Raw genomic sequence first — 27,601 nt, forward strand, 5'->3', positions numbered from 1 at the left:
ATGACGCATCCCAAATAGATAACATTAGCTTTGGTGAACTTGCTCGTTGCCACATGAATCAACAAATCCGCTTTTTGGAGTCGATCAGTGCACTTAGGTGTTCCACATGTTCTTCCCACACATTACTGTGAACCCACAGATCAGCGATATACACAATACAGTGGTGAAATCTAGCAATTATTCAACCTTTAAAAGGTAGCTGATGCATTCTTCATCCAAGTGGCGTGACCTTACATTGATACAGGCCGTCATGTGTTGTGAACACAGAGATTTCTTTGCCTTGACCTATTAGTGGATCTGCCCAGTAACCTTTAAGCAAGTCAAATTTACCGACAAAGTCTGAATTACTAGCCTTACCAATGCAGTCCTCCAGTCAGAGAATTGGATAAGAGTCAGTTTTTGTTACAGCACTGACCTTCCTATAGTCAATGCAGAAAATAAATGACCCATCAGGTTTTCGGCACCAGGAAGACAGGAGAACTCCAGTTACTTTGACTTGGTTCAACGATGCCATTGTCCAGCATAACTGTTACTCCCTCTCTTACTTGAGCCAATTTTCCAGGATTGAGTCGATAAGGGCTTTGCTTGATCAGTATGGCATTCCCACATCAGTGTCATGTACAGTCAAGTATTCTTTATCCAAAACGCTTGTGGCCAATTGCATTTCGGTATTCAGATATTTTTTGGCTTTCGGATGTGATACAGCTACCGTATATACGTAAGGCCTACTTACGTTACAAAAGCCTAAGCCTAAGCTAGCTATAGTCTACAAATACTAGGTTGTTTCTCCATTTGCCAACTCTCACACTCCCTATTTCTTATCAGTTAATAATTATTACACCCATAATATAATATTACATTGCTTTATTAACGTACAAATTAACTGCAATATCGTTAGGAGGAAATTCGCTCTACGCGCCATTTGCAACAGCTGATGTAAACAAATATTTCTCGGTGGGACTAATCGGCATGCCACCAAAACCAAGAGGCCAGCCAGAGAACCATGGTCCGCTACTTTATGGCCATGATAATGGTGCATTCATTATACACTTTTGCATTATACACAGTTCATATTGTATACATTTCACACAAACGATTGTAAATAAAATGGCTAGAATAGCAAGATGTATCGCTGAATAATAAAAAATAAGTTCCCTCTCTACCTAGGCCTGGTCGGCTAGTTTCCTGTCAGCTCAGGTCACAGATTTCCCACGCTAAAGGTCGGTGATGTTCGTGTTGGCTCACGTTAGGGTCCATTCAAAAACACGTCCGGTTTTTTGATGTGTTTGGTTTGCGGGCGAATGATTAAAGGATACTCGACTGTAGGGCTAAAGATGTTCACCCATTTTTATCAGTACACAGTGACTCACATTTCATAAGCAGTTTGACTAGCTCACCCTGAGACCGCTCTGGAAGATGGTGTAACATTCTATCCAAATTCTTAACACTTCGGCATTGGCTAATTTTGTTACGGGGGTGGGGGGATGATTGAATCTGAGAACTTTCCATCTCTGACTAATCGTCGGAACCTTCCAGTGTGTTCATTTCACCCTTTTCCGACTTGGAATACCCTGGTTGACTAGCCTCTCGGTCATTAACATATTTACATGACACAGGCATTGCTGTTTCCTTCAGTCTGGGTTACTAATTACATAGTTCACTTAACATAATAAGGTCCGCTAAACCTAGCCTTTAGTGGTTCACCACACAAAGGTAACAGAACCAGTACTTTATCCCCAGGTCTAAAAGTTTGAGATTCAGCCGTCTAATCTACACGGTTAGTTTCTTTTTCATTTTTTGTTGGGAAACCTTAAGATGTCTCCAAGTTACTGCACACGATTTTAATGAAAGGTGGACATACAATCTGAGAAAAGGAGATGCTTCTTTCTGGGCCATAATTCTCTTTTCATGAAATTGAGTAGTCCCCTTACTTCATGCCCATAGACTAACTCAAAAGGACTGAACTCAGTTGACGCATTAGTTGTGTCCCTAGTGGCAAATAACAAAAATGAAATTCCATTATTCCATTCCTCAGGGTATGCCAGGCATTAAGGCCTAATATGTGCTTTTAAGGTCTGATGGCATCTTTCCATTGCCCTTTGAGATGGTGGGTGGTATGACGATGAGTTAATCTGCTTTGCTCCTACACTTTACTCCTCCTGGAATAGCTGTGGCATAAAGATTGATCCCTGATCCAACTGAACTTCTTTGGGTAACACATAACTGGTGAATATACCTTTGATTGCCACCTTCACAGTGATTTTTTTTTAAGGGTGTTAGAGTTGGGTGGATGAATGCATAATGGTTAAAAGATATTGATGCCCTGTTTTAGTTTTGGGCAGTGTCCCACACAATCCAATAAAACCCTACGAAATGACTTGTCAGGAACGGATATTGGGATCAGTGGAACTGCTTTAATCGAGGGCTGGAACCTCCCAGCCAATTGGCATTAGCGATATGTCTTGCAGCATTCAACCATATATAATGCAGTTCTGGCCAATAAAAGTGCTTTGTTTTCCTAAATGACCTGCTTTTGGAATTTCGCGGGCAATTCTTAAAATTTGCCTGCGGTAACCAGGGACAGGATTTTGCGCTCGATGGGCAGGTGGGGTGGGCGCTCAGCACCCCACCTGCTTTTCCGACAAGTGCCTCACCGCCCTCCTGGAGGAGGTGGCTGCCAGGAGGGACACCCTTGTCCCCAAGGATGAGAGGAAGAGGCCAGCGCACCTCAACAAGAGGGCATGGGTGGAGGTGGCAGCAATGGTGAACAGCCATAGTGTGGTGCGTGGGTGCAATGCCGGAAGCGCTTCAACGACCTGCTGCGCTCAGGAACGGTGAGTACCATGCTTGCATGGGTCAGTGTGCAGAAGTGTTAAGGTCTGGCCATCCCCCCCCCCCCCCCCCCCCCAACCGTGGACCTCAGGAGTGTTAGAGGATGCCAAATGTCAATTATGCTGGGGCTGGCCAAGCGGGTGAGCCCCGGCTGCTTGGACTGAGTGCCTTGCGGCTTGAGGGCCACAACTCAGATGTGCCCTGCAAGGTGTTCCTCAGGTGGGCTTGGCCAGGCTGCTATAGTGGGCAATAGTTCGGTGGATAGTATCTTGGTACACATTGGTGAAGGCGCTTCACACTCACTTGAGGTGCAGGCGGAGACAGAGAGTGCCCAGGGCACCGGCAGTAGGAGGGCTGCTGGGGTTCAGGATTATTCTCAGTCGAAGGGTGATGATTAGCTTCTGGAGCCATCCATTAGGCCTGCAAATGCTGGATGTCCAGCGGGATGTGTGGGAGGATCTAGCGGAGATCCATAAGGGCCTGCATGCCATGGCCTCCGTTATGGAGGAGTCCATGCAGAACATCAGCACTGCATTGACCCTCATGGCCGAGCGCACTGCCTCCTCCAATGAGAGAGTGATGACTCTCATGGAGAAGCAGCTCCAGGAAGAGAATCAGCGGTTCCTGGGGTTGCACTCGGACCTGCAAGCCCTCATACAGGCACTGAGCTCAGGTGGTCAGTGCCAGTGTGGGAGATGAATGAGGCACCTAGTATCCCAGCTAGGTGCCCGTCCATCAGTGGTGAGCAGGGAGGTGCAGAGGCACCTGTCGTTGGCGCTCGAGCAGCCTGTTGTCTCTGCGGGCTCCTCTCAGGGCGCTCTGGATGATGGTGGCAGCTCCTCTGCCCCTCTGCCAGTGACCGTGGCATCTGATGAGGCTGCGGTGACTGGGGAGATGCCAGCCATGGCACTGGCTGCTCTCTCCCAGGCGGGGCCAGCACAGGATCCACTGGCCAGAGGACAATCGCCAAGGTCAGCAAGGCCAACAAGACACCAGAGTCAGCAGGCTGCCTACAACGCTGCTGCCAGCGAAGGGGGGACACCGAGATGTAACATTCGCAGATGTAAGTTTAAGGCACCATGAGCACAAGAGGGACAGGTCACGGGTGATTTGATGTTGATTTATGTTTACTTTATCTACATTGGTCTGGGAATGAAAACCAGAGAGGTTTATGTAAATAGTTTGGAATTGTCAAAATGAGATCAGTTTTGTTTTTGTCGTCATGGCCTGAGTATGCTTCAACTTTTTATTTTATTGGTGCAGGGTACGCCAGTGTGTAATGCTAGATGTAAGTGACTCTGAACTTCATTACACTGGCACTGAGTGTTCTTTGTGTTCAAATGAAAGGGTCCTTTCAGACATCTGGGATGGAGGTGGCAGCCCTGGCATGTGGTTGAAGCTGATCTTTGGTAGCCTAGCTGAAGGAGCTTTGGATCAAGGTGTCCCTGGTGTCCCTGCCTCCCTGCAGGTTACTGAGGAGTACTGAAGAGCCCTGGCACCTGGGAGTGTCTCAGGATGTAAGTGTCATGGGAGCTGCCTGGGTACCTTACACAGACTTGCAGAATCTGCATCCTGTGGTCACACACTATCTGCACGTTCATGGAGTGGAAGCCCTTCCTGTTGACAAAGGCACCCGGCTGACCCACTGGTGTCTTGATGGCCACATGTGTGCAGCCAATAGCATCCTGGGTGCAGGGGAACCCAGCAATCACTGCAAAGCCTCTGGCTCGCTCAGCCTGGCTGGCCTCATCTGTATGGTAAAGAATAAAGGCCAGTTCCTGTCTGAACAGAGCTTCTGTCACCAGTTTGACACAACTGTGGACAGCTGATTGGGACGCTCCACAAAAATCCCCCACTGACCCCTGGAAAGAGCCAGAGGCATAGAAGTTGAGGGCCACTGTGACCTTCAGAGCCACTGGCATCGGGTGTCCATCCACACAGTCGGAGCTGATATCAGGCCCAATCCTCTGACAAATGGAAGTTACTGTCTCCCTTGAGAGGCGGAGCCTCTCAGTATTGCACCTCAGACATATTGAGGTAGCTGCATCGCCGCCTGTAAACCCTGGCAGCAGGTTAGTGGTGTCTTCTACGGCCCCTTCTACCTTGGACTACCTGCTGGCCCTGTGCCCGTTGTGCCTGTGCCTCTCCTCTCACAAGTCCCTCCGCTGGCATCCTCTCCCTTCTGCCCCTCTCTTCTTCCTCAGAGCAAGTGCCACCAGCGGAGTCCACAATCCCCATTACCAGGTTAACGGAAGACTTTCTGATACCGGGAGGGGTCCACACATCTGAATCCTCCAAGGGCCTTGCAGACACCAATGTGTCTTGAAATGAAGCCTGGAAATGCTAAGAACGAAGCCCTGAACAGAGATGAAGCTGCCAAGCACCAATAAGTCAAGTGCGAAATCACACGAGGGTGAAGAAAAATCGCTGTCAATTGAACTATTAATGGCCTCAAGTGGCCTGTTAATTAATGTCGGGCGCGGCTCTGCCACCCATGCACACCCGCCGAGCGAAATATCGTGGAGTGCGCGATGACATCAGGACGCCCCCCCGACATCATCGCGCGGTATTTTACGCCCGATCAGGCCGGGCGGGCGCTCGCCCACGGGACGTGAAATCCTGCCGCTGGGGTATAAAGGAACTTGTCCTGATGTTACTGTGGGATACTTTAAAGCAGGCTTGTATCTGTGTGTGTGCATCTTCCTGTGTGTGTGTGTGTGTGCGAATAATTTAAGTAAACTGCACGCTGTTAGATGGCAAGGATTGAAGCATCAAAGGGGTTAAGTGTAAAAAGACAGGTATTTGAAATGCTAATGGATGAGCTAAGTAAAACGGAGTGTGCATTTTTAGATAAGGGGAGAGGCTGTTTCATTTTCAAAGGGACATGGTAAGATGTTTACAACTGGCAAGGTAAATAAGGTAAAGTCATTACGTTTATTTTTTTTTCCCAGAAGTGCTGGCCGTAATGATAAAACATGAAATATTTTTAGATTCTGGGAAAAGGAAATTCCAACAACACGTGGAAACAATGGGATTTACAGATCAGAAAGGAGAAAATATATTTAAAGAAAAATGGAAAGCTCTATGGGGGTGGCTGTGTGAGATCTTGAAAGGTACCCTGTGATAAACAGCTTCTAGCCACTCCGGAGAAATTTGCTGTTGTCGTAACCAAGTGATATTACTTATAATTTTATGTGTCATGTTTGAGATGCAACTCTAAATTCAGGAATCAGACCATCAGTTCTTGAGAGGTTTTATATTAAGCTAAATTAAACATTTCATTAACTTACACAAGTGAAATATACACACATAACTACAAATTACTACTATCATAACTTCTAACAAATTCCCTAACTAATCTCCATTAAGGCAACAGTAACCCATAGACTTAACCAGACACCAGGCAAAGCATTTTCACCTTACGAATTCAAAATGAGATTCTTTTCACTTTGGTTCCTGTGGAGACTGTTGGAGGCTCACAGCTGCTGTTGATCTTACATTGCCTCTGCCCTGTACACACACAAAACTGCTGAAATTATACCTAGCACTGCTCATTGAATGTAAATTCTCATTGTATTACCAGCCTCTTTGAACTCTGCCTTTTAACAATAAATCCCCTTTCATAGTACCAATTTTATTAGTAATATAAACATATTGCTTGGTATCTGCTAGCTAGGTGGTAGTTTTCACCCTACTTCTTGAATGCACTATTCAAAAAGTATAAAAGTACGCTATCTCTCTTATATATCAAAATTGGTACACATCAAAGAACGCAGACTAGCTGGCTTTAATCCAATTAAGACACACCCACAGACAAAACCTCTATTTTAAAAGAAAAAATATTTTCCAATAATACTATATACATTAATAGCTTCATGACACCAAGGTTGTGTTCAAAGCCTTTGCAGTTTCACTGTCAAGTGAGAGGGAGAGAGAAGCTGTGAAATACCTCCCTTACAGCAACAGTGGGTGCTTGTGGTAATCTTTCTGGATGTTTTATAGATTAAGAATCTATTTTGGGCTGTTGCCTGAAAGGGGTGTAGTTGGGAATCTAGTTAAGTAGACATTTTGAGAACTGTTTTAAGGCTAAATAACTGTGTAATTATAATCTCGCGTGCATTCAACTTTTTTTTTTTTCTTTTGCTAATAAATGTTTTAATTTAATCTTTAATATCTCAAAAGTTGTAGTGGACTCATTACATCTGACTTCAGTACACAAACCTTCTTGTAGTAGAACTTGCAAAATCATTGTAATAGCTTGGCCAAGGTTCTCTCTGGGATTCAGTCAGCCTGGCAAATACCACCTGCCATATCATGAAAGGAGGGACAACAATTCGATGAGCTACTGCCCACTCCTCATCTGCTGGTTTCTGAGGAGGTCTCCACTTCCTAGTCAATAGGTCTTTTTTTTTAGATAATAACATTCAGGAGCACATTCTGATTCTTCCTCAGGATGTGCTGACACAATCCCCACAAACCAGAGTCTGCCTGCTGGGTTTCAACCAAGGAAGTTCTGCTAAATAATTCAGTCTCACTATGCTCAGGATCTTCATCTGCATTCAACTTCCCAAAAAAGATCCCGCCCATCCTGAATTATCCTCCCTTTCAATTGATTCCACTTCATCCTGGCTAGCCTTATGAGTTTGGGCAAAATCTCCATTTCTCTTACCTCATATGGCTCTCTCAAAACTCCGGGAGATGCTAATATTTTTAAACCGGCCAAATCATTACCCAGTATAAAATCTACGCCTTCAACAGGTAAATTGGTAACAATTCCCACAGTGACAACTCCGTTTACTAAGGCACCTTGTAAATTAGTTTTTTTTTTAACAAGAGGGCAGGTTCATATATCCCATGAATACTTTTTCTTTCATCAAACCATCTGGAACACAAATCGTATCATCAGCTGCCACCAGTGATTGATCTGCCCCAGTGTCTCTCAAGATATTAATTTGATCAATGGTTTTGTTGGAGGAGTAAAGGAACACTTCTACCTTAGAGACAAACCTCTTTAGTGTCCAGTAACCTGGCTCACTTCAGGGGAGACTCCCTTTGAATACCTTGAGCCATACCTACCATTCTAGTAGGTTCTGAGGAATCACTTTGCAATTATCTTCTTGTTATTGTTTTATCACCCATTTCCTTTACTGGTAGTCTTTTCCACAGGTTTGTAGGTGTCATTATTACTGCCATTGATTTAACTTTTAGCTTCCAAAAGTTTGTTTTTACATGCCCAGTCTTATGACGATAAACATATACTGGTTTCTTTACATCACTTTCTGCTATCACTTTTATTGACTGTAACTGTATCTGCCTTCTCCATAAAGTCAGAATCCTTTTGATTCCTTCAGTTTCCCTGGGGGTTTACAAATGTAGATCGACTAACTCCTAGCTGTCTATGTGTTATATCCGATCTAGCTGCCAGAACCACTGCTTCTCTTATTTCAGAAATCTTGTGGTCTTCCAGGTGTGACCTGGTGACAATTGCGGTGCTGTTTCAAAAGTCTTTCGTTATTATTACCATTTTCACATCCTCAAAAGTCTGCTCTAACTGCATTTATTGAACCACCTATCAACAACATCACTTTCTCCCAGGCAAATTCTACAAATATATTTGGTCTTTTCTTCAAAGTCTAAAATTTTATTTGAAATGCTTCAGTGTCAAGCTCAGAAGTGTTAAATGCCACAGTTTTAACTGTCCCACAATTTGAGGATTGTGCTTCCAAAAGATTAGAATAAACATCGATTCCTTTCCCCACCTAGGCACTTTGCAAAACCAGAGCCCATGCGTACTTTGGTCATTCTAGCTTTGCAGCCAGTTTTACAAATGAGATAATATATCTCTCAACTTCATTGTCTAGGTACTATATGAAGGTTCTTTGCTAAACCAAAGCTCAAAGTGGAACTTTGATCACTCTCCAAACTATCAGTTCCTCTTTTACCCCAGAACTTAAGCCTTTCTTTTGCCAGTTCATACTGTCCTTCTCAAGGGCAATTAGGGATGGACAATAAATGCTGGCCTACTCAATGATCCCATGAATGAATTTAAAAAAAACTGTCTGACTTCTTACTCTCTTTGAAGCTCTTTCCTTATCCCTTTCCTCCTTTGTTAACTTCTCATTCTGGATTATAGGCTCAAGCCCTTGAATTTCTACTTCTTTTGATCTTTCTTTTACTTTATCCTCTTTTTCCAAGTCCGAGCTTTCTAATTTTGTTTTCTTTTCCGAGTTCAAGTTTTTGCTTTTCTCTATCTCTTTCTATCTCAAGCTGCTGCCTCTGCAGTTGAATTCTAGCCAATTCAAGCTGTATTCTACCTGGGTCAGGTGTTTTCCTTCCAATCCCAGATGCTGTGCTATTACCTGCATTATACCTGCTTCATTAGCACCCCCACCCCTGCTTTTAGCTGTAATTTCAATTCTTGCTAATGCTATTAGCCTAACCTTGGTTAATTGTTGAAAATCACCTAGGTCTAAATCTTCTCATTCTGCTTTTCAATAAGTGTAGTAAAACAAACACTAAATCCCGCTAGCCCTGAATTTAGTAAGCTCCAACGCCATATTATCTGTGGATTCAAAATCTCACAAATTCCCCCAATTTTGTTACGATCTGATTAAGGAGCAGTAACTTTTTGTTTAAAGTTGACTAAATTTGAAACCCCAGGTACTTGCTGAGAGAATAAAGCCACAAAATTCCAACGTTTCAAACAAACAGAAGAAATTTTACTATACAAGAGTCAATTAAGCAAACAGTCAATGCTATCAATCTTATTCTCTAGCCCCCAGAATTAACATGAGGTAAATATGAATTAACAGGGAAAATTGTGATCAAACACAAACCACCAACTACACACCAAATAGCAGTCACAATCAAGACATGGTCCCACGAATTTTGAGCCACCCACTCAGGCATCAGTGATCACTGTGAGTCACAAAGTTCTTCAAACTCTATCTTCCACACGAGGGGTTTCAACTCCTCGCTTTCAAGGATATAGCCTCCAATATCCCTCAACAGCACCTCCAACTCAGCCTGGAAGCCCTCCTCCTAATGCTGCCTCCAGTGAGTTGTCAAGCAACTGGAATCCAGCTTAGGCTGCTCCAATGCTTGCTCACCATCCAGCCACTCAAACACTCCATCCTAGACTGCATCACATGATGTATGCTCGGCTGTACACCGTGGTCTATACTCAAGCAAAGTTCCAGTCACTAGCTGCATTGTTGCCAATGACTGCTGCCTATCTCCTTCTCATGGGCTTTGCTTTGCCCCAACTCCCAGCTTCACAGAGCTATCAACTGCTGCTGGGCTGCTGGATAGAAATTTGGGTAATGGTAAACAGAGTGTGAGAGATAGGGACAGGGCATACAAACGAAAGAGTTCATCAGCACATATGGCCAGAGATTGTAAGAATGATAAAAAGAGAGTTAAAGGCTCTATATGAATGCGCACATTATTCATAACAAGATGGAAAAATTGTTAGCACAGATGGAAATAAATATGTACGGTTTGATAGCCATCAGACAGACGTGGGGCTGAATTTCTGAATGGCAGGAGATCGCTTCCCGCCATCCAAAGAGTCGGTGGGGAACACATCCCCGCTGACTCCAACCGCCCCGCAGCCAATTTACACTTCAATGACCTTTGATAGGCTGCAGTCAGGACTCCTGCCCCTCACTCAGGAGGTAGTCCTGCCTTAGAGAGCTGGTGACCAATCTGATTGGCCAGCAGCTCTCCAGTCCCTGCAGCAACAGCACTGCACGGGACAGCAGAGGAACTACAGCAACCTGCCTGAGCCAAAGTGCTGGAGGCCCCAGGGCAGGGAGGGTAGGGAAGGCCTGGAGGCTCACGAGGGAGCAATCGGGGGCTTGATGGAGAGGCTAGGTGGTTGAGGGAAGTCCAGACATCACCAGGCCTTAAGGGGACGGTCCCCCAGGTCAGAAGGGGCTTGAGATGGAGGTGCCACCACCCCACTTCCCACCCAAAATCTAACTTTGATTCTTTCCGGCCTTCCCCCACATAGGCCAGGATTTTCCCGTTGGTGATTTGGGGGCGGGGCCCGCTCGCTGACAGGAAAATGACGCGGGATGACGTCGGGAGGAACCCCTGATGTCATCCTGGTCCCTTTAAATTTTCAGGAAGGCGGGTGCACAGCGAAATCAGCTGTCCACCCGCCGACCTGTCAATGGCCAATTAAGGCCATTGACAGGATAATTAAGGTAATTAAAGGCCCTGCCCATCCAAGCTTAAGGCTGGTGGGCAGGCCAAGAGCCCCAGCGGGCTTCTGATAAAACATGAAACCTCATCCACTGGCGGGATGAAGTTTCATGTCTGTTTTTAAAAAGTGTCATAAAGTTAATATGTTTCTTATTAACATGTCCCATCTCGTGTGACATTGTCACATGAGGGGGACATGTTAATAATATTTTTATTTTTCTATTTTTTCAGTTTTGTACACTGTCACTAATCTCCCTGAGACAGCACTTTGCCTCAGGAAGCACTTTGACAGATGGGGAATCCCTCCCCCCTCCCGCACAGGAAGCACATAGCGCTTCCCGTCAGGCAGGCTGCTGGGCGGGCCTTAATTTGCCCGCCCACTCAGAATGGCGGTGGGCCCCGTTTCGGTGATGGCGGTCAGCTGTCCGCCCGCCGTCGAGCCGGTGGACCCCGCCCGCTACCTGAGGGCAAGATTCTGTCCCATAGGATCAATGCTCCTGCCAGCCTTAAAATGGAAGGTTGTGGGAATCAGCCCTTAAGTGGTCATTAACTGGCCGTTTAAGGGCCTCAATGGCGGCAAGGGCTGGCTTCCCATCTGAGACCTTGCCCACCACATTGTAAAATCTCTGTGTGGCCGGGGTGGGCAGGAACCCGGAGAGAATTCCATCCCTGAAACTTCACGCTATCCCCTTGCGTAAAAACCAGCCGGTGGGACCCCAATACTGCAGAGTATTTGACAGTTTGGAAAGATAGGAAGCTATGAAAAGGTGATAGGGTAGCTCTGTTAATTGACGATTGCATTAGTACAGTCGTGCTGGATGGCCTTAGTTTAAAAGAGCAAGATGTAGAATCAAAACAGGAAATGCTGGAAAAACTCAGCAGGTCTGACAGCATCTGTGGAGAGAGAAACAGTTGACATGTCGAGTCTGTATGACCCTTCTTCATGCCTTTTGCTTTTATATTAAGATGTAGAATCAGTTTGGGTTGAGATAAGGAATAAGAAGGGTAAGAGGTCACTTGTGGGTGTAGTTTATAGGCCCTTAACAGTAGTTACACTGTAGGACAGAGCATACAGGAAGAAATAAATGGGGCATGTAAGTTAGGGACTGCAATCATTATTGGTGATGTTTGGATAAATTGCTTGGCAAAGGTAGGCTCGAAAATTAGAGATGTTGATCACCCAAACTGAACCTGTGAGAACATGACACACGTTACTCTCCATTATGTAGGTCTTCAAAGCACAGAAACAGGCCATTTGGCTCAACTGGTCTCTGCTGGTATTTGTGGTTCACACAAGTCTCATCACACCTTAAGTTATCTAACACTATCAGCAAAGACATCTATTCCTTTCTCCCTCTTGTGTCTATCTAGCTTCCCCTGAAAAGTATGTGTAATTCAATCACGGAAGAATGTTGAATTGAAATTCATCCCAAACCTTCTCTATCTGGGGGCAGATTAGGATCAAATTGACCTCATTGTGTGAAGAACAGTCTCATGATATTAGTGTTAAATTTAGCTTGTCATACACTCCCAGATTAATTTAAAGCAATTATCAACAGCATGAGGTGGATAAGACAAATGGCCCCTTTCTTTGCAGTATATCCTTTGTAATCAAATAAAATTACCATTTCTCCATTCCACTGACCACCTTGTATAATCTTGTAGAGTTAAAACAATTAACTAAATTAACAATAACAAGGGACTGATCACCTTGTATACTCAAACACAAGATGCACAATTTATCTCAAACACACCAGGTGAAACATTTACAGGAGTGGATAGGTGGGCTGTTTCACAGCCAACTAAATTTAAAACTTGTCCAATTATAAACGAAATTACACCCATCCACTTATACACCTGACTGTTTTTACACCCATTCGCTTATACACCCGACTGTGTTTATACCCTGTCCAATTATAAACCCGCCTGAATATACAATCTGTCCAAGTACAAACCCGGCTGAATAAACAATCTGTCCAATTATAGACCCGGCTGAATTTACACCTGTCCAATTATAAACCCGGCTGAATATACAATCTGTCCAATTACAAACCCGGCTGAATTTACGTCCTGTCCAATTATAAACCCGGCTGAATTTACATCCTGTCCAACTAGAAATCCGGCTGAATTTACACCCTGTCCAATTATAAACCAGGCTGAATTTACACCCTGTCCAATTAGAGACCCGGCTGAATTTACATCCTGTCCAATTATAAACCCGGCTGAATTTACATCCTGTCCAACTAGAAACCCGACTGAATTTACATCCTGTCCAACTAGAAACCCGGCTGAATTTACATCCTGTCCAACTAGAAATCCGGCTGAATTTACACCCTGTCCAATTATAAACCCGGCTGAATTTACACCCTGTCCAATTATAGACCTGGCTGAATTTACACCCTGTCCAATTATAAACCCGGCTGAATTTACACCCTGTCCAATTATAGACCCGGCTGAATTTACACCCTGTCCAATTATAAACCCGGCTGAATTTACACCCTGTCCAATTATAAACTCGGCTGAATTTACACCCTGTCCAATTATAAACCCGGCTGAATTTACATCCTGTCCAATTATAAACCCGGCAAAATTTACAGCCTGTCCAATTATAAACCCGGCTGAATTTACACCATGTCCAATTATAAACCCGGCTGAATTTACACCATGTCCAATTATAAACCCGGCTGAATTTACACCCTGTCCGATTATAAACCCGGCTGAATTTACACCCTGTCCGATTATAAACCCGGCTGAATTTACACCCTGTCCGATTATAAACCCGGCTGAATTTACACCCTGTCCGATTATAAATCTGGCTGAATTTACACCATGTCCAATTATAAACCCGGCTGAATTTACACCCTGTCCAATTATAAACCCGGCTGAATTTACACCATGTCCGATTATAAACCCGGCTGAATTTACACCCTGTCCGATTATAAACCCGGCTGAATTTACACCCTGTCCGATTATAAATCTGGCTGAATTTACACCATGTCCGATTATAAACCCGGCTGAATTTACACCCTGTCCGATTATAAACCCGGCTGAATTTACACCCTGTCCGATTATAAACCCGGCTGAATTTACACCCTGTCCGATTATAAATCTGGCTGAATTTACACCATGTCCAATTATAAACCCGGCTGAATTTACACCCTGTCCAATTATAAACCCGGCTGAATTTACACCATGTCCAATTATAAACCCGGCTGAATTTACACCCTGTCCAATTATAAACCCGGCTGAATTTACACCCTGTCCAATTATAAACCCGGCTGAATTTACATCCTGTCCAATTATAAATCCAACTAAATTTACAATTCGTAGAATTATAAATCCAACTGAATTTACAGTTTGTAGAATTATAAATCCAACTGAATTTATTTCTTGTAGAATTATAAATTTAATTGAATTTACACTTCATAGAGTTATAAATCCAACTGAATTTACACCATGTAGAATGATAAATCCAATTGAATTTACACCTTGTAGAATTATGAATCCGATTGAATTTGCACCTTGTAAAATTATAAATCCATCTGAATTTACACACTGTTCAAATATATAACTGCCTGGATTTACACCCTGTCCAATTATTATTATGTCTGAAATTACATGTTGTAGGATTATGAATCAGCCTTAATTCACACCTTGCAGAATTTAAAATCTGCATGAATTTAAACCTGTGCAATTATGCAAACGTCTGAATTTACATGTTGTCAAATTACAAACACTGCATAATTTACTCACAGTACAATTAGAAACCTGAATGAATTTACACTCACCCAAGTTATAAACCCGGCTGAATTTACAGCCATGCAATTATAAACCCGGTTGAATTTACACCCTGTCCAATTATAAATCTGGCTGAAATTACACCCATCCAATTATAAACCCGGCTGAAATTACACCCTGTCCAATTATAAACCCGGCTGAATTTACATCCTTTCAACTTATAAATACAGCTGAATTTACATTCTGCCCAATTATACATCCAACTGAATTTTCACTTTATAGAATTATAAATCCACCTGAATTTACACTTTGTAGAATTATAAATCCAACTGAATTTAAATCTTCTGGAATTCTCAGTCCACCTGAATTTACACTTTGTAGAATTATAAATCCAACTGAATTTAAATCTTCTGGAATTATAAATTCATCTGAATTTGCACTTTATAGAATTATAAACCCAACTGATTTTACACCTTGTAGAATTATAAATCCACCTGAATTTACACACTGTCCAAATATATAATTGCCTGGGTTTACACCATGTCTAATTATTATTATGCCTGAAATTACATGCCGTAGAATTATAAATCAGCCTTAATTCACACCTTGTAGAATTTAAAATCCGTGTGAATTTACGCCTGTGCAATTATGCACACGTCTGAATTTACACGTTGTCCAATTAGAGAATTGCAGAATTTACACGCAGTACAATAAGAAACCTGAATGCATTTACACTCTCCCAAATTATAAACCCGGCTGAATTTACACCCTGTCCAATTATAAATCCTGCTGAATTTACACCCTGTCCAATTATAAATCCTGCTGAATTTACACTTTGTAGAATTATAAATCCACCTGAATTTACACTTTGTAGATTTATAAATCCACCTGAATTTACACTTTGCAGAATTATAAATCCAACTGAATTTACAGTTTGTAGAATTATAAATTCAACTGAATTTACACTTTATAGAATTATAATTCCAACTGAATTTACACCTTGTACAATTATAAATCCAGCTGAAGTTACACCTTGTATAATTATAAATCCACCTGAATTTACACACTGTCCAAATATATAACTGCCTGGATTTACACCCTGTCCAATTATTATTATGCCTGAAATTACATGTGGTAGAGTTATAAATCAGCCTTGATTCACAACTTATAGAATTTAAAATCCGTGTGAATTTACATCCTGTCCAAGTATGCACCTGTCTGACTTTGCACCCTGTCCAATTATAAACCAGGCTGAATTTACACACTGTCCAATTATAAACCCGGCTGAATTTACACCCTGTCCAATTATAAACTCGATTGAATTTACACCCTGTCCAATTATAAACTCAGCTGAATTTTCACCTGTCCAATTATTAACTCAGCTGAATTTACACCCTCTCCAATTATAAACTCAGCTGAATTTACACCCTCTCCAATTATAAACCGGGCTGAATTCACACTCTGCCAATTAGAAACCGAGCTGAATTTACACCCTGTCCAATTATAAACTCGGCTGAATTTACACCCTGTCCAATTATAAACTCAGCTGAATTTAAACCCTCTCCAATTATAAACCGGGCTGAATTCACACTCTGCCAATTAGAAACCGAGCTGAATTTACACCCTCTCCAATTATAAACCCGGCTGAATTTATACCCTGTCCACTATAAAAACAGCTGAATTTACACCCTGTCCAATTATAAACTCGGCTGAATTTACACCCTGTCCAATTATAAACTCGGCTGAATTTACACCCTCTCCAATTATAAACTCGGCTGAATTTACACCCTGTCCAATTATAAACTCAGCTGAATTTACACCCTCTCCAATTATAAACTCAGCTGAATTTATACCCTGTCCAATTATAAGCTCGGATGAATTTTCATCCTGTCCAATTATAAATCCAATCAAATTTACACCCTGTGGAATTATAAATCCACCTGAATTTGCACCGTGTCCAAATATATAACTGCCTGGGTTTACACCCTGTCCAATTATTAATCCGCCTGAATTTACACCTTGTAAATTTTTAAATTCGCCTGAATTTACACCTGTCTAATTATGCACATGTCTGAATTCACACACTGTCCAATTACATTCCCTGCAGAATTTACACACAGTACAATTGGAAACCTGGCTGAATTTACACCCTGACCAATTATAAACCCGACTGAATTTACACACTGCCCAAGTTTAAAAAAATCATGAATTGACCACCATCGAATTATAAACCCACAGTGGGTTAACACAGTGCCAAATTATAAACTGGGCTGAATTTACACCCTGTCCAACGAAACACCCCTGTGGATTTACACCCAGTCCAATTATAAATCAGCCGAATTTACTCACGGCCCATTATATACCTGGCTGAATTTACACCTGTCCCATTATAAATCGAGCTGTATTTACAACTTGTGGAATTATAAACCTGGCTGAATTTTCACTGTGGGCAGAATTTTATATTCGGCATGCGGGCGCGCGCCCAACACGCCAGAATGTAAAATGATGCGCAAAGATGTCGGGCGTGTGTCCCGACGTCACCGCACACTGTCACGATATTTCACTAGGCAGGCACGCTATGAGTTCGGAGGCGTGCTCGCCATTAATTAACGGGCCGGTTAAAGCCCTTGAGGCACCAATTGTCTGTGATTTTACGCAGCCTGGGCGAGTTTCAGGACATCGCACAGGCGCAGCGGGCAGGCATTTTCAAAAACCTCATCCAAGGGCGGGATAAGAGGGGTGAGTGGGCTTGCTAACATGAGTTGTTAGTACTTTAGCTTATAAGTTGCTGCTTGCTTGTGTGAACAGGACAACTTCATTTCGCTTCAGAGCTGCTTTGACAGAAATAACATGCTTCAGTTCAGGACTCCAGAGGAGACATACTACTTGGGGCCTTCCAGGTGTCAGACAGCCTTCCCTAACCCTGGGAATGGGGATTGTGGTCTCCACTGGAGGCACCTCCTCTGAGGAGGAAGAGAGGGCCAGAAGGGGGAGGAGGCCAAGTGTCCGCTTTAAGCCTCCAGGGGAGTGACCTGTGGGAGGACAGGTGCAGGCATAAGGGGCGCAGGGCCAGCAGGAAGTACAAGGTGGAAGGGGCTGCAGAAGACGCCACAATCCTGCTGCCAGGGCTTATGCAGCTACCTCAATATGTCTGAGGTGCAATGCTGAAGGAGGCTCCACCTCTCAAGGGAGATTGTGACCTCCAGTTGTCAGATGATTGGCCCTGAGATCAGCTCCAACTGTGTGGGTGGACACCCCAAGCCAGTGGCTCTGAAGGCCATGGTTGCCCTCAACTTCTATGCCTCCGGCTCTTTCCAGAGTCGGTGGGTGATCTTTGCAGAGTCTCCCAATCAGCTGCCCACAGTTGGGTCAAGCTAGTGACAGACGCTCTGTTCAGATGTGCATTGACTCATTCACTACCGCACAGACGAGGCAAGCCAGGCTGAGCGAGCCAGAGGCTTTGCCTTGATTGCTGGGTTCCCTCGCGTCCAGAGTGCCATCAAGTACACACATGTGGCCATCAAGGCACCAGCGGGTGAGCCCGGTGCCTTCGTCAACAGGAAGGGATTCCACTCCATGAACGTGCAGATAGTGTGTGACCACAAGATGCAGATTTTGTAAGTTTGTGTAAGGTACCCAGGCAAGTCCTACAACACTTACATCCTCAGACGCTCCCAGGTGCCGGGGATCTTCAGTGCTCCAGCCCGGCTGGATGGATGGCTGCTGGGTGACAAGGGCTATCCCCTCAGAATGTGGCTCATGATGTCTCTCCGCCATCCAAGAATGGAGGTCGAGCAGTGGTACAATCAGAGCCATGCCTCCACAAGGGTGGTGGTGGAGAGAAGCATCGGTTTTCTCAAGATGCGCTTCCGATGCCTGGACTGTTCAGGGGGCCGCAGTCCAGTACCCCCCAGATCGTATGTTGCTTATAGTGGTTGCATGCTGCGCTCTCCACAATCTGGCACTGGAAAGGGGGGGACGCAGTGGAGGAAGAAGATGTTGACACAGCTGCTCTGGCAGCAGATGATGAGTCCAGTAGTGAGGATGGGCACACTCAGGAGAACATTGAGGGGATAGGCGCTGACCTGGGCAACCTCGAGCAAGGCAGGGACACCCAGGAGGCTTTGAACCAACGCTCATTCAGCTAGCCTACCAAAGATGAACCACTGACACATGCCAGGGCTGCAGGCTCCATACTCGATACCTGACAGGAACATTTGCTTGGTGAACAACATGCACAATGTGTCATTTCAATACAGCTCAATGACAAATAAGTCACTCATAACATCATGGGTTCCCCTTCACCTGCAGAACTAATGAAGCACCCAGAGGCTTGTTGAACACAAACACATTTAATGGTGTGGAGCCTGGCATACATAAAACAAATTAAATGTAAAGATGTTCTACATTACACTAACTTATAAAGAACTTAAAAGTGGAGCAAAAAAATAACACCAATGATAAGTGCGTGTTGTGCCTAAGGTGCTTTAATTTTTCGCATGTGGGTTCTACGTTTAGGTGCTTCCCCCTCACTGGCACCGGCATTGGAGCCAGCTGCTGACTCTGCTGTCCTGTTGGCCTTGATGACCTTGGCGGTCGTCCTCTGGCCCGTGGAGCCTGTGCTGGCCCCGCATGGGAGGGAGCGGCCAGTGCCACGGCTGGCATCTCCCCAGTCATCCCAGCCTCATCAGATGCCACGGTCACTGGCAGAGGGGCAGAGGAGCTGCTGCCCTCATCCAGGGCGCCCTGAGAGGAGCCCGCAGAGACGACAGGCAGCCTGTGCGCTAATGTCAGGTCGCTTTGGACCTCCCTGCCCACCATTGATGGATGGGCACTGAGCTGGGATACTGGGTGCCTCATTCAGCTCCCACACTGACACTGACCAGCTGAGGTCATTGCCAGTGTGAGGGCTTGCAGGTCCGAGTGCATCCCCAGGAACCCCTGATTCAGCTCCTGGAGGAGCCTCTCCATGAGAGTCACCACTCTCTCCATGGAAGAGGCAGGTCGCTCGGCCATGAGGGTCATTGCAGTGCTCATGCTCCGCATGGACTCCTCCACAAATGGCACGCATTCCCTCATGTAACTCCATCAGATCCTCCCTCACACCCTGCTGGACTTCCAGCATCTGCTGCCTCAGGTGGGTGGTCCGCTCCTAACTGCTGTGCTAAGTGACCCATGTCAACACGGTACTCACCCTTCCCGATCGCAGGAGGTCATTGAACCACTCACGGCACTGCGCCCATGTGATCCTCACCACATCATGGGAGCTCACCTTGGATGCCACCTCCTCCCAGGGATGTTTGGTGAGGTTTGGGGGGTCCTCCTCCTCTCGTCCCTGGGGACAAGTGTATCCTGGCGTGGCTGCCACCTCCTCCAGGAGGGCAGCGAGACACTGGTCAGAAAAACACAAGGCCGACTGCCCTGCCGAACTGCCCTCCCGCCTGCCGTACTCAGCATTGAGGTGTTCCTTATGAGGGTCCTCGGACACACTGGCAGCCTTCGCACGGCTGCCACGGCCGCTATTGAATCGGCCACTGGGTCGCCCTTGGACCCAGCGGACATTGAGATCCCACCCCCGCCTTCATTGGCCCGCCACGTAAAATGGCAGCGTGGAGCCGATCGCAGGCGACGGTTGGAATCCCGCCAAGTCCGGCCGACGAATGTAAAATCCTGGCCCATGTCGAATTATAAATCCGCCTGAATTTACAGATTGTAAAATTATAAATCCGCCCGAATTGGCACTCGTCCAATTTAAAATAGGTCTGAATTTACACACCATTCAATTATAAACACGGCTGAATTCACACATAGTCCAATGATAAATCCACCCGAATTCACGTCCTGTCCAATTATAAATCCGCTTGAATTTACACCCCGTCCGAATATAAACTCAGCTGAATTTACACTCTGTTCAATTATAAAATGACTGAATTTACATCCTGTCCAATTATAAAAACTACTGAATTTACATCCTGTCGAATTATAAACCATGATATAATTACACCCTGTCCATTTACAAATCCACCTGAATTGATTCCGATCCAATTATAAGCCTATCTTATAGTAGGGAAACTATTGGAGAAAATTCTGAAGGAGAGAATCTATCTCCACTTGGAGAGGCAAGGTTTGATCAGGGATAGTCAGCATGGCTTTGCTACAGGGAGGTCATGCCTAACAAATTTGATTGAATTTTTTGAGGAGGTGACCAGGTGTGTAGATGAGGGTAATGCAGTTGATGTAGTTTATTTGGATTTCAGCAAAGCCTTTGACAAGGTCCCACATGGGAGACTTATAAAGAAGGCAAATGCACATGGGATACAGGGTAATTTGATAAGGTGGATTCAAAATTAGCTTAGTTGTAGGAGACAGAGGGTGATGACAGAAGGATGCTTTAGTGAATGGAAGCCAGTGTCCAGTGGCGTACCACAGGGATCTGTGCTGGGTCCCCTATTTTTCATCATTTATATAAACGACATAGATGACTATGTGGGGGGTAGGATTAGTAAGTTTGCGGATGACACAAAGATTGGCCGGGTGGTTAACAGTGTGGTTGAGTGTCTTGGGCTACAGGAAGATATAGACGGGATGGTCAAATGGGCAGATAAGTGGCAGATGGAATTTAACCCTGAAAAGTGTGAGGTGATACACTTTGGAAGGAGTAATTTGACAAGGAAGTATTCAATGAATGGCATGACACTAGGAAGCTCTGAGGAACAAAGGGACCTTGGCGTGTGTGTCCACAGATCTCTGAAGGCGGAGGGGCATGTTAGTGGGGTGGTGAAAAATGCATATGGGACACTTGCCTTTATCAATCGAGGCATAGATTACAAAAGCAGGGAGGTCATGTTGGAGTTGTATAGAACCTTGGTGAGGCCACAGCTGGAGTACTGTGTGCAGTTCTGGTCACCACATTATAGGAAGGATATGATTGCACTGGAGGGGTGCAGAGGAGATTCACTAGGATGTTGCCTGGGATGAAACATTTAAGTTATGAAGAGAGGTTGGATAGACTTGGGATGTTTTCATTGGAGCAAAGAAGACTGAGGGGCGACCTGATCAAGGTGTACAAGGTTATGAGGGACATGGACAGGGTGGATAGGGAGCAGCTGTTACCCTTGTTTGAAGGGTCAGTCATGAGGGGACACACGTTTAAGGTGAAGGGCAGGAGGTTTAGGGGGGATGTGAGGGAAAACTTTTTTACCCAGAGGGTGGTGATGGTCTGGAATGTGCTGCCTGGGAGGGTGGTGGAGGCGGGTTGCCTCACATCCTTTAAAAAGTACCTGGATGAGCACTTGGCACATCATAACATTCAAGGCTATGGGCCAAGCGCTGGTAAATGGGATTAGGTAGGTAGGTCAGGTGTTTCTCACGTGTTGGTGCAGACTTGATGGGCCGAAGGGCCTCTTCTCCACTGTGTGATTCGTGATTCTGTGAACTTATGTCCTGTCCAATTACAAACCTGCCTGAATTTACACCTTGTAGAATTATAAATCCGTCTGAATTTACACCCTGTCCAATTATAGACTCGGCTGAATTTACACCCTGTCCAATTATAAACCCGACTGAATTTACACCCTGTCCAATTATAAACCCGGCTGAATTTACACCCTGTCCAATTATAAACCCGACTGAATTTACACCCTGTCCAATTATAAACCCGGCTGAATTTACACCCTGTCCAATTATAAACCCGGCTGAATTTACACCCGGTCCAATTATAAACCCGGCTGAATTTACACCCTGTCCAATTACAAACCCGGCTGAATTTACACCTTGTCCAATTACAAACTTGGCTGAATTTACACCCTGTCCAATTATAAACCCGGCTGAATTTACACCCTGTCCAATTATAAACCCGGCTGAATTTACACCATGTCCAATTATAAACCCGGCTGAATTTACACTCTCTCCAATTATAAACCCGGCTGAATTTACACCCTGTCCAATTATAAACCCGGCTGAATTTACACCCTGTCCAATTATAAACCCTGCCGAATTTACACCCTGTCCAATCATAAACCCGGCTGAATTTACACCCTGTCCAATTATAAACCCGGCTGAATTTACACCCTGTCCAATCAGAAATCTGGCTGGATTTACACCCTGTCCAATTATAAACCCGGCTGAATTTACACCCTGTCCAATTATAAACCCGGCTGAATTTACACCCTGTCCAATTATACACCAATCTTAATTTACACTCTTCCAATTAAACACCTGCAAGTATTTACACCCTGTCCAATTATACACCCGCATGAATTCACACCCGACTCTTCTCCCTTCCTCACAATTTTCACCTCGCCAAATTTTTACCCCATCCTGACTTTTCACCTCCTCCTCCAGTCTGATTTCAATCCTGGCTTCTTTTGTCTCCCACCTATTTCACACTCTGCTAGATTTTAATTTCCATTTCCTCAGTCAAAATGCTACTGCTTGTTTCTGCATTCAGCAATTTGTGTTTTCTTAATTCTTTTTGATTAAAAATCCAACTGTTGGATGCAGGTTTCGCTGGCAAGATCAGCATTCCTTGTTTGTGCTTATTTTCTCTACGAAGGCTGTGGTGATTCACTTTCTCGGTATACTTGTTGCACTGACCTATTTTTATTTTCATCACGTTATTTTTCTTTTTCTTATTTTTTTTCTTTATTCTTTCATGGAATGTGGGCAATACTGGCAAGGCCAGCATTTGTTGTCCATCCCTAATTGCCCTTGAACTGAATGGCTTGCTAAGTCATTTCAGAGGGCAGTTAAGATTCGACCACATTGCTGTGGGTCTAGAGCAGGCTTGTCCAATGTATGGCCCGCAGGCTGGATGTGGACTGCGAAACCCCTATATGCAGCCCCCAAACCATTCGTCAAAATGCTGCTCAAACGGGTAGGTTTCAATGGAAGATTCCGCATGGAGCTGCTCCTCCAATCAGAAACCGTTTCTCTCCCGCGTTCCCTGCTGATAGGCTCACTATGCGCTAATATGGGAGAAAAACAACCTGCGATTGGGGGCAGCAGAGAGCACCAGCGGCGGTGAGTTCAGGGCCCAGGGAGCAGAGATGCCGGGGAGTGGAGGTGTCAGGGAGTGTGTCCGAGGTAGCGGATGTGTCGGGGCGCTCTGGGTGCGGGGAGCAGAGGTGCCAGGGGAGCGGGGGTCTAGTCACCCAGAGCAGGGCCCGGGCAGGCCGAAACGGAGGTCTGGCGTGTTCGAGCAAGGCCCAGGCAGGCCGAAGTGGGGGTTAAGGTGACCAGAGCAGATCATGAGGCAGCGGAACGGGACCCAGGCATGCCGGGGTGGATGTGGGGCAGCGGGAGCGGGGCACACTGGCATCTGAGTGAGTAAGTGAGTGACTGGAGACTGTGTGAGAGAGAGATTATGGCAGGGGGTTGCTGAGAGAGGAGTGTGTTGGGGTAGAGAAAGCGTGGAGAGGGTTAGAGAGAGTGAGGTGGGTAGAGAGTGTGAGAGGATGAGAGTGTGATGGGGAGAGATTGTGAGGGGGAGGGGGTGTGAGGGGAGGGGGTGTGAGGGTGAGAGACTGTCAAGGGGAGAGAGTGTGAAGGGGAAAGTATGTGAGGGGGAGGGAGTGTGAGGGGTTTAGAGAGTGTGAGATGGGTAGAGAGTGTAATGTGAGTGAGGGTGTGGGGGAAGGAGTGTAGGGGGAGTGTGAGTGGAAGGGACTGTGAAGGGAGTAGAGAGTGTGAGGGGGAGTGAATGTGAGGGGGAGGGGCTATGCGGGGAAAGAGTTTGAGGGGGAATGTGTGTGGGAGAGAGTGTGTGTGATGGGGAAAGTGTGTGTGAGGGGAAGGGAGTGTGAGTGGGGAGGGAGTGTTTGAAGGGGACGGGCTATGTGAAGGGGTGAGGGGGTGAGGGAGTATGTGAGGGGGTGAGGGGATGTTTGGGGGTATGGGAGTATTTGAAGGGGGATCAAGTGTGTGAGGGGGCAAAGAATGTAAAGGGAAGAGTGCGGGGGAGAGAGGAAAGAGAGAGAAATAGAGTGAGGGGGAGAGAGAGACTATGTGAGGGGAATGTGTGTGGAGTCTGGCTCATTTCCAATATCAGGGTTCTCATTTACCTTCACCCCCAGACAACAACAGGTCCTCTCATCTTCTCACAGCGGGCGAGGGTGAGTGGGTGAGTACCCTGAGACTAGGAGTGAGCCAGACACACACACTCTCCCCCTCTCACACTTCAATACCCATCTTTATTTATTACTCCTGTTTTATTTTTGCTCAGCAAGTTGGTTCTTTCCACACCTTGGGTTTTTATTGAAATTCATGTTTAATGTTGTGCCAAACTTTATCTTTCCGAAATTTGATCATCGGCCCCTTGAGTGAGAAAAATTTTGAAATGTGCCCCCCAGCCCCCCGAGATTTGAAAAGGTTGGACAAGCCTAGCCTAGAGTCACATGTAGGCTAGGAGTAACATGTAGGCCAGGCCAGTTAAGGACAGCAGATTAAAGCAAAGTACTGCAGATGCTGAAAATCTGAAACAAAAACAAAAATTGCTGGAAAAACTTAGCAGGTCTGGAGAGAAAGACGGAGTTAATGTTTCGAGTCCGTATGACTCTTCTCCAGAAGTTCAGAGTTCTGAAGAAGAGTCATATGGTCTCGAAACGTTAACTCAAGGAGAGCAGATTTCCTTCCCCAGAGGACATTAGCAAACCAGATTGGTTTTTACAACAAGCTGGTCAACTTTACGAGGACTAGCTTTATAATTCCACCAGCTGCTGTTGTGGGATTTGACCCCATGCTCCCAGAGCATTAGCCTGGGCTTCTCTATTCTACTAGTCCGGTGATATTACCACTGTACCTGTCTTCCCTTACAGTCATTGTGTATTATACATTTATAGCAAAAAAATGCTTAATACGGCAGTCACTGAAAATTAATCTCAGGTCCTTTAACGCACGATTATATTCACAGGAGCTAACATCTGACAAGTTTCCCTGAAGCAACGGCAACAGTAACCAAATATAGCAGTGTTATCTCACAGCCAAAAAAAAACCTTTGTAGCTCGACACAAGCTGTCTTGTTAAATGTCCCATTTAGTGAAGAACTCAACTTCAATTTATCGCAACGCTTTGGCAATTGTATCAGACGGGCATCGATTTCTATAGATTTAACTTTGCTGATAATGAAAGTCAAGTTTAAAGCAGCTTGCCGACTGCCAAAGAATAAGTCCTGTTTGCATTTCGCTGCCAAGCCGACGTTGACTTGTTTTGTAGCTTTCACATTTCAAGCTGCTGCCGCTCTTGAAGTCTTGCGAACAGTCGACTTGTTTTCAATTATCCTTCTCCTTGCCTGCTTCTACGAGTTGCCCTGCTTCTATTTCCTTTTTTTTTTCATGGGATGTGGGCATCGCTGGCAGGACCAGCGTCTGTTGCCCATCCCTAGTTACCCTTGAACTGAGTGGCTTGCTAGGCCATTCTAGCAAGGCAGTTAAGAGTCAACCCGACGTTGCTGTGGGTCTGGAGTCACATGTAGGTCAGACCAGGTAAGGAGGATGGATTTCCTTCCCTAAAGGACATTAGTGAACCAGATAGGTTCCTTTTTTTGTGACAATCAACAATGCTTCATGGTCACCATTACTGAGGCTAGTTATTCAATTCCATATTTATTAATGGCAGCTAAATTCCACCAGCTGCCGTGGTGGGATTTGATTCCATGGGGCAGAATTTTCTGCCTGGTGGGTGGGTGGGCCCGACGCAATCTCTGGCGGGCAGGGAGCTGATCCCCGCCAGTGAAGCGGGCCCCGCCGCCATTTTAAGTGGGCAGGCTAATTAAGGCCCACCCAGCGTGACGTCCGGCGGGAAGCGCTATGTGCTTCCTGTGCGGTCGGGGGTGGGGGATTCCCCAAATGCGAGAGTGCACTTTTTCGCGCATGCGCACGAAAGAGCGCACATCTCCCCAAGGCTAAGTGCTGCCTCAGGGAGATCGCTGACAGTTCTAAAAACATTAAAAATAGAGAAAAAAAATTTCCTAACATGTCCCCCTCATGTCACATGAGATGGGACATGTTCATACATTACAGTAAAACTTTATTAAACTTTTTAAAACCCTGCATGAAACCTCATCTCGCCGCTGGATGAGGTTTCATGTTTTCTCTATTAGTCGCCGGGGTTCCTGGCCGACCTGCCAACCTTAAGGTTGGACGGGCAGGTCCTTTAATTGTTTAAATGATCCTGTCAATGGCCTCAATTGGCCATTGGCAGGTCGGCGGGCCTGCAGCTGATTTTGCTCTGCCCCCACCTTCCTGAAAATTTAAATGGTGCAGGATGACATCGGGGGTTCCGCCCGACATTATCCCGCGTCATTTTACGTGTCGGTGAGCGGGTCCCGCCCCCTGCTCACCGACGGCAAAACTCTGCCCCATGTCCCCAGATAATTAGCCTGGGCCTCTGGATTACTAGTCCGGTGATGTTACCGCTGCATCACCACCTCCCCAAGGTAGTATTTATACTACTTTGCGTGAAATTGTTTTTCAAAGGTCACAGACAAAGCAATTCACCCAACTCAAGATACAATCATGTTGTGTTTACCTTTGGATCCAACCTGATTTTAATGGAAAGGAAGGATCTCACATCACAGAAAGAGGTTCTGTCCATCGTACCTATGCTGGGTCCTGGTAAGAGATGGTCAATTAGTGCCACTTGCCCTGCTCTTTAGCCCTGCCCATAATTTTTTTTTCCTGTACAATTATTTATTGAATTCCTGTTTGAAAGTTACTATTGAATCCACCTCGCGATGTCAGGGCATTCTAGATCCTAATGCTCTGCTGATTAAAAGAACATTTCCTCGTCTCCCCCTCTGGCTCTTTTGTGAATCTTCTTAAAACCG

The sequence above is a fragment of the Cetorhinus maximus genome, chromosome 2, assembly GCF_964194155.1.
Source record: "Cetorhinus maximus chromosome 2, sCetMax3.hap1.1, whole genome shotgun sequence".
In the NCBI taxonomy this organism is placed as follows: domain Eukaryota; kingdom Metazoa; phylum Chordata; class Chondrichthyes; order Lamniformes; family Cetorhinidae; genus Cetorhinus; species Cetorhinus maximus.